Here is a 9,188-nt window from a genome sequence, read left to right as displayed (position 1 = left end):
TTCTTGAGAGGCAGAGGGATAGGTAAATTACCTGCGACCCCATTATTCTAAATCTCAGGGATGATCACACATTGTGGAAACGAGGGATGGGTAAATTACCTGAGACCCCATTATTCGCTACTCTTTGTCAAAATGTATGAGTTACAATTGCAATGTCAATGAGATAGTATAGATGACCTGTTTTGGCATCAAAACCTATTGCAACTGAAACTAATAAGAGATCCAGAGAAGAGAGATGAGGGGATAAAGGGACCAGAGAAGACTACCCGTGTGCTCAGATACTTGTTTGAGTTGAATCCATGTGTCCTTTGGTCGATACTCTCAAGGTAAAGCCTGCACTTTTATTTTATGTTAAGAAATGAGGTTAGTAGAGGGAATGTCAGATAAGATTTGCTAAGTTGTGGACTAGATGAATTTGGTTGCTAAGTTAGGATAATGCATAATGAACTTCTGTGATTAGGATGTTTAGATATGAATTGCGAATCCATAGAGTGATGACTTCAATGTTTTGAGTCTCTGAGTTCCTACTATTTTCAAACCTTTTCCAAAGACTACTGAGTTTTTGCTTGAGGACAAGCAAATGAGTAAGTCTGGGGGAGTTGATATACCATGGATTTCACCCATTTTCTACCATGGTATAATGATATTTTTATTATATAACTAATGTGTTTTCTAGCCTGTTAGGTATGTTATCAGGTTCAGGAATGTTTCGTGATAAAGTGATGCTTTTGGATCAACTTGGAGCACAAGAGATAATACACCCGAGTTGACCATTCAAGACCAAGTCGGAAGTCAACATTCGGAGAAGAATCGATAAATACTCATCCAGAGTTGTCGATCGATGTAGCTGTGAAGATCCGCTTAATTGAATATTATAATCGATCGATACACATCAAGTGTTGTCGTTCGGTAGCGAGGACAAAATGGTTTAGCCGACTACTTCACCAAGACTTCACCAAACTACGAGATTTCCCCTGACGAGTTTTTAACCTAATGGAAATGCTTAAATACCCTGCCTAAGTGTTTTTGACGGCAAGCGAAGTTTGGTGAGACACATGTCATTGAAGAGAAAAGTAGAGTTTATTTGTTTTCAGAGATTGGAGAGAGATCATTGAGAGATTTGTGATTGAACTCCATTTGTTTTTTATTCTCTATCTAATGTAATTTCTTTACCTATTCTGTGTTATGAATTGCTTAGTTATGTCTGAGTAGTCTACTTGTTAGATCTAGGGTTTAAATAGGTTTGTGGGATTAGCCCAAACTATATTTGCTAAGTTGTGATATTCATTAAATGGATTGCACCCTATGCTTGGGCTAGAGTAGCTAACTAGAGCATAGATCAATAGGATCTTTATATCTTGAATTATCTATTTGAGCTAGTCTGTCTCCTGTTAAGAAGAACGAGAGCCCTCCTTAAGACCTAGTGTTCATTATTGGCTCGCGCCTAGGCATTTCTAAAAGCCGTTGATCGATATCCTAACGGGACAATCAATCGGCGCTGCTAAAGGTGTATCGCTCGATATCTCTAAAGGATATCGATCGACTCTTTTTCTGGTCAACAGACGACAGTTAAGATCAGAGATCTAGTTATTAACCAGTGAGACATCACTGATTATTAAGCGGCTGAGTTCTTTAATATCATGCAAGCAACTTATTAGGCATTTATAGATATTATAATCTCCATTCCTGACTAAAAGCTCTAAGTCTAGCACTCTTCATTATCATTTAAACAACCATTATGTTGTTGTAGTTTGAGCAACTACCTTGCTCATTTTAGGATTGTCATTTACATTTCATCATAAAAACCAACTTCATCTAGGATTGATTAATTGATTAGATTTAATTGGTTCCCTAGCTCCTCGTGATTCGATCCCTAAGTACTACACTGAACCTCTTATTTGAGAGAATAAGGCACTCATTAGGGTAATTTGAGCCGTATCACTTTGAATCTTGGCCATTTTCGCGGCTTTTATGAATATGAAGTAGATTTCTCGAAAATTTCGTTTTATGATTTGATTTATACTTTCGTCAAGTGTAGAGGGTAGAATGCGAGTAGTCACTTTGTATTCTAACGCTTATTTTGTCGCTTGGTCCGTATGCTACTTTTTAGTGAGCGTTTTATGTGTAAGCGATAAGAGACATGTTTTAGATCTCGTATCGGGTATTGATACTATGTCTGTGAGATGTTAAGTACCAGCAAGGCTGGGTTTAGGGCAAGACCTAGGTTTACTCTCAACTTTAAGGCTGTGCGATGACTAATCGGCTTTCGTTTTGCCTGTTAGTGATTTCTTTCTGATTCTTACTGATTAAAGACTGCGACTTGGCGCCGGCTTATGTGACTTGTGTAGTAAGAATCGAGCTATCTCCAAAGGAGTGCTAGACCAAAATTTGGATTTCTTGTATAGCGCGCTATGGTATCCTTGTCGGATGTAAGAGGATCTTTAAAAATATCTGACTACGAATTTTTTTAAGTGAACTGTTTTTATGTTTACCCATCGAGGCCAATCGACGGTTTGTTTTTTTTAAAGTCGCAGACGGACTGGTTTGACGGATGACACGATCTCGATATCTTCAGGGAAATTGCGACGTCTCGCGTTCCTTGCGGATATGATTTTCGTTCTCCGAAGTGTTTATGAGTTAAGCATCGAAAGGTTGAGAAAAAGAATTTTATTAAAAAAGTTCCGAAAATATCGAATACATGTGCGGGTATTTTGACCTTTTGTTGGAGTATAAGAGTATACGTACCCACTCTCCCCCCCCCCCTTTTGGTGAGGGGGATAGCTGAACTCGCCGGGTTTCGACGGGCTGCCTACGTAACTCTTTCGAGGATCAAGCCATCTCGTAGTTCTGTTTGTTGCTGCGGGTGTGTCTACTCCTCGGGTGCTGACGTTTCGACCGTACTAGCTGGGTCAGTGGTCTTTTCGGGAGTTGAGTTGTCCGCTTCTATGGCGATGGACTCGGTGACTTTCTCGTTGTCTTGAGTCGTTGCCAAGTCGGACGATCCTAGATCATCCTTTCCCGAGTTCTCGGGAATGTCTAGCGATTTTTTCGCTCTTTTCGGGTTAGCCGAAGGGGCTTTCCTATTCTTTCGCAGTTTGTGCTCGGCTAGAAAGCAAAGTCTCGACTGTTTTTGGCTTCCCCAGATTACTGCGGTTCCAGTTGGAGTCGGGAATTTGATGCTGAAATGATATGTGGATGGTACTGCCTTCATGGCGTTTATCCAGGGGGTTCCCATGATCATGTTGTAGATGGCTGGGTTGTCGACTACTGCAAATTCCACGATTTTTGTGACTTCCTTAGCCATGACCGGGAGCTTAATCGTCCCAAGGGTCATAGAGGTGATGCCAGAGAATCCGGTCAGGGGTCTCGGTTCCAGGATGACTTCTCCGAGCGGGGTTTTCATCCTTTGGAGGGTGTCGCGGAACATAATGTTGACCGTACTTCCTGTATCGACGAGGATACGGCCGACCTCGAGATCCTGGATCATCAAATCGATGACTAGAGGGTCGCAGTGAGTTTGTCACGTGGCTCGATAGGAGAAGACACGAAATTGATGCTTGTTGTCCAACAAGTAGCAGTTTCTGTACCAACTGAGTCACATACCACCAAAGTCAAGCTAAATGACTATAACAAAGCGCTGAGTGGAAGGCAACCCACTATTAGATTTTATTTTATTTTAAAGTTTTTGTTACATTTTTACTTTTATTTTTCGCATTGGTTTTTGCAGATTTCTATACGTATTTCTATACGTATCGATCGACGCCATCGCGGTCAGGGTTAGTCGTTCTATCTTGTTACATTAAGTACTTATGATTTATTTCTTCATTTCACACCGGCTGTGTTACACTGGGACAGTGTAATTTATGTATGGGGGGAGGTTTACTAATATGTGTTTTTATTTTGGTTTTTATTTAAAATTCTTTTCAAATGATTTTTCACATAAGTACTAAAATGGGGACATTGATATTTATTTATACTTGATTATCTAACCACTCTCTAGCACCATTCTAGATTACTAATTGCAGATCGTACTAAAGATGCTAAAGTGGATCAACTTGTCACCTATACACACTTGCTAAGATTGTTTGAAGGAACCAAAGCTGACTTCCAACACTAATACTGACTTTATTTGCTTGTCTGGGGCTTGGTAATCATTGGATCTGAATCCTCTTACAAGTCTGGAAGGTAAAAAGTCTGTGTGTTTCTGGTTCCCTTCATTCTCTCTCTTCGGCATCTCAAAGATCTAAGTTTATGTTATAAAAGATTGAAATGATTTCTTGAGAGGCAGAGGGATAGGTAAATTACCTGCGACCCCATTATTGTAAATCTCAGGGATGATCACACATTGTGGAAACGAGGGATAGGTAAATTACCTGAGACCCCATTATTCGCTACTCTTTGTCAAAATGTATGAGTTACAATTGAAATGTCAATGAGATAGTATAGATGACCTGTGTTGGCATCAAAACCTATTGAAACTGAAACTAATAAGAGATCCAGAGAAGAGAGATGAGGGGATAAAGGGATCAGAGAAGACTACACGTGAGCTCAGATACTTGTTTGAGTTGAATCCATGTGTCATTTGATCGATTCTCTCACTGTAAAGCCTGCACTTTTATTTTATTTTAAGAAATGAGGTTAGTAGAGGTGAATGTCAGATAAGATTTGCTAAGTTGTGGACTAGATGAATTTGGTTGCTAAGTTAGGATAATGCTTACTGAACTTCTGTGATTAGTATGTTTAGATATGAATTGCGAATCCATAGAGTAATGACTTTAATGTTTTGAATCTTTGAGTCCTTACTATTTTCAAACCTTTTCCAAAGACTACTGAGTTTTTGCTTGAGGACAAGCAACTGAGTAAGTCTGGGGGAGTTGATATACCATGGATTTCACCCATTTTCTACCATGGTATAATGATATTTTTATTATATAACTTATGTTTTTTCTAGCCTGTTAGGTATGTTTTCAGGTTTAGGAGTGTTTCGTGATAAAGTGATGCTTTTGGAGCATTTTGGAGCACAAGAGATAACACCCGAGTTGACCATTCAAGACCAAGTCGGAAGTTAACATTCGAAGAAGAATCGATCGATATTCATCCAGAGTTGTCGATCGATGTAGCTGTGAAGATACGCGTACTTGAAGATTATAATCGATCGATACACATCAAATGTTGTCGATCAATAGCGAGGACGAAATGGTTTAGCCGACTACTTCACCAAGACTTCATAAAATTATGAGATTTCCCCTGGCGAGTTTTTAACCTAATGGAAATGCTTAAATACCCTGCCTAAGTGTTTTTGACGGCAAGCGAAGCTTCAAAGCCGAAAAGCAAGCAAGCAGAGAGTGTGAGAGAAATCTAGAGTTTTATTTGTTTTCAGAGATTGGAGAGAGATCATTGAGAGATTTGTGATTGAACTCCATTTGTTTTCTATTCTCTATCTAATGCAATTTCTTTACCTGTTCTGTGTTATGAATTGCTTAGTTATGTCTGAGTAGTCTACTTGTCAGATCTAGGGTTTAAATAGGTTTGTGGGATTAGCCCCAAACTATATTTGCTAAGTTGTGATATTCATCAAATGGATTGCACCCTATGCTTGTTCTAGAGTAGCTAACTAGAGCATAGATCAATAGGATCTTTATATTGAGAAGAGCGAGAGCCCTCCTTGAGACCTAGTGTTCATTATCGGCTTGCGCCTAGGCATTTCTAAAAGCCGTCGATCGATATCCCAACGGGACAATCGATCGGCACTGCGAAAGGTGTATCGCTCGATATCTCTAAAGGAATTTGATGCCGAGATGATATGTAGATGGTACTGCCTTCATGGCGTTTATCCAGGGGGTTCCCATGATCACGTTGTAGATGGCTGGGTTGTCGACTACTGCAAATTCGACGTTTTTCGTGAATTCCTTAGCCATGAACGGGAGCTTAATCGTCCCAAGGGTCATAGAAGTGATGCCAGAGAATCCGGTCAGGGGTATCGGTTTCGGGATGACTTCTCCGAGCGGGATTTTCATCCTTTGGAGGGTGTCGCGGAACATAATGTTGACAGTACTTCCTGTATCAACGAGGATAAAGCCGACCTCGAGATGGTGGATCACCAAATCGATGACTAGAGGGTCGTAGTGTGTTTGTCGATATCGACGGTTTCATTTTCCTCGAAAATGATCGTGTCATTAGGGACGTCGTCTCCGGGAAGCCAGTTAGAACTGGTCTCAGCTCTTCGCCCGTAGGCTTTGATCGATGAGACAGAGTCTTGGAAGAAATGCGATCCTCCGATGATCATGTTTATTCTTTGGGGATTGTTATTGTTTCCCTGATCATCCTGTCTCCTTCCGCGCTTTTCGCCCGACTGATTTTCAGGCACATTGTTCTCGGGAGCGGCCTTATCAGTTTTTGGCGGGTGATCGGAATCCAGAATCAGGTCTTTTATACTCGTTATCTTTGCTAGCTCGACGTCGAGGAGCTTTGCAGCGAGCCTGGCCGCCGAGGACTTTGCACTTGGTGGTGGAGTGACCTCTGGCCTGATGGAACTCGCAGTAGGAATTATCCTTGTACGGATTCCTGGTCCAAGTGTTTCCGGAGGTTTTAAACTGTTCGGAATTGACGGCGTAGTTATGCTCGCCTTGGATGTCTTCTCCCTCGTGATGGACGTATTTGTCGTTACTGGGGGATTTCTTATTGACGGATGGTTTCTGTGGTCCGTGCTTTTGCGCTAGGACTTTCATCTCTTCTTCCATTATGATGAAGTCTGTGGTATTATGGAGATTATCTTGGATGGTCCGATGTCTTTCCAGAGATATCCACTTTCGGAACTTTGACCTGTACCAAAGGGTTTTCCTTAGGGCGTCTATTGCGACTTTGTCGCTGATTCCCGTTACCCTGGACATCACCAGTTTGAATCTTCTGATGAAGTCGCAGAGTGGCTCGTCTTCTTTCTGAGTTAAACTCCATAAGTCTACGTCGGAAGTTTCCCTATCCATGAATATGGAGAAGTGCTTGAGAAACATCGAGGCTAGCTGACGGAAACTTCCGATGGAATTTCTGTCGAGATGAGAAAACCACTCAAGCGCGGCGCCTCTGAGATTCTCGATGAAGAGGAGACAGTAACCGGCATCTCGTTCCCTTTCCGGGAGTTTGCACCTTCCCATAGCAATCTGGAAAGACTGCAAATGTGCTTTCGGATCAGCGGTACCGTCGTAGACGGGGATTTTTATCTTTCCGGGGTCTGAGACATTTGCTTCCGTGATCCGGGGCGGTGAACGGAGTTTTCCGTGCTTCCTCTAGAAGTCTGTCAATCTCGGGAGCAGTACTGGTTGCGTGGTGGATTTGCGATTTTACCGCTTTCATCTCGGCTGCAGTTTTCGCGATGTAATCGCGTAGATCGTGGATTTCGCTGTCGCCACCTGCGCCCCTCCGAGCTTGTCGGCGGTGGTTGCGATAGATCCGAGTTTGGTCCCCGGCCAGTTTTTCCTGTTCCACCCAGTAGAGGTTTTCTTCCTCTTCCGTCATGGGTTTCTCAAAGGACACTGCCTGTCGAGCGGACCGGCTTCGGGTCCTTCTGGATGGATATCGGCGTCGTCGTCGGAATGATCCGATCGATCGCTGATGTCAAGGTCGATTCGTTCGACGTCGTCTCCTTCGCTTCCCCCTGCAGGGGGTGGAAGGTTTTCCGAGGTCGTTTTCCGTCCTGCCAGAACCGTTTTGTCGGGATTGTGTTCCGTTGACTCTCTCGGGACGTCTTTATCTCGATTACCGGGAGTTCCGAAATCGATTCTTCTGCCGCGTCTCACATTAGTGGTTCCGCGCGGGAGTTTTCTCTTCGCTGTTAAGGTCTCGACCTGTTTAGCGAGCGAGCTCATTAGTTTTTCATGTTCGTCCGACCGTTTCTGAGCGGAGGCGAACAATTCCTTCATATGGTCTAACACTGTGGTGTTTTGCCTCGGCAGTGACCACATATGTGTTTCCAGCAGGTGTCTTCTTAGTGTTGGCATCGGCGGATGTTCCGTCGTGCGTTTTCTTGTCTTTGCTGGCTTCAGCGGACATGGTTGACTGATTGTGCGTAGTTGCAAGATAGATAGATCTGTAACCCCCTCCTTCTAGCGCCAAACTGTGAGAACCGAAATTCGCACTGTCGATTTCAGTAAAAAGTTAAGTAAACCTAACTTCCCCTGAAGGTCCCGGATGTCTGTGGGGCCACACACAAGACAATCAATATGTTGAGAAATTCGTTAAAAACGTAAGAACAAAAGAAGAGCAAGAAGATCTTATTTCCGAACTCGCATTGAGCGTGGACAACAGGTAAGGACTTCGGCTACGAGAGCTGTCGGTCAGTTCGCTAGTCTAGCAACCTAAGTCTAACCTATTTGAGTCGCAGTTCGCTAGTAAAATGGATAATAAAAGCCTAAGTTGCTCTAAGTGCTAAGTTGCTATGGAAAGTTTTTGATGATGCCTCTGCTCGTTGCCCCAAGCTTTCTTATATAGTCCTCCTAAGACGGTTTAACTTCCCTTTGGGCCAGATCTGTCGCGAATCGGGCTTTTCCATTTTCGTCGATCTTCATGTCTATTGGGAAACTTCACATTTATCTTCGGGAAACTTGACATTTATCTTTTGGAAACTTGACATTTATCTTGTTATGTAAAGATAAATACAAACCGTCATACTTATCTCAAATTAGATTAAAAAAATTGCGAACGAGCCGTTTGGTCGTGTTTGGACCCTTTCGGGCCATTCTTTAGACCTCAGACGTTTTTACGATTTTTCCGAGAAAGTACTCTTGTCACAATATCGATCTTCCGAAAGATCCCCAATTCCTCGTACAGTTGAGATAATTGGTGTTTAAGATAACCGTCATCGTCTTATACAATGAATTGAAATCTATCCGTCGAACCTTTCGCGGTTTTCCGAAACTTCCTTGACGATTCCGATTAAAACGAAACGGGAGTCTTAGATTCACGATTCTAAAGATTCGTACTGCGAGGCTTCAAGCAAGGATGCAAAGTATAGGACTAGGCTAGTGTCGGGATGGTTTTACGATGGATTGGCCGTACTTGCCAAACGACCAGCAGCCCGGCGCTTGTTGGGCCCGAATATGGCCCGATAGCTAACGACGAATAACAAGAAATGATAACGGGCCGCGACAGGCCCATCGCGAATTCAATCCTTTCAGGCAGCTAAGCTGAAGCCG

General features: G+C 42.7%; 1 pseudogene; it reads right to left on the bottom strand.

Moving 5' to 3' along the window:
• Window positions 1-1,958, bottom strand: part of LOC108815745 (beta-galactosidase 13-like) — a 10,231-nt pseudogene extending 8,273 nt beyond the window's left edge.
• Between the last annotated feature and the right edge of the window lie 7,230 nt (window positions 1,959-9,188).

This window comes from Raphanus sativus, chromosome 7 (assembly GCF_000801105.2).
Source record: "Raphanus sativus cultivar WK10039 chromosome 7, ASM80110v3, whole genome shotgun sequence".
In the NCBI taxonomy this organism is placed as follows: domain Eukaryota; kingdom Viridiplantae; phylum Streptophyta; class Magnoliopsida; order Brassicales; family Brassicaceae; genus Raphanus; species Raphanus sativus.
The sequence above is the reverse complement of the archived record's forward strand: the minus strand, read 5'-3'. Positions and strand labels throughout refer to the sequence as shown.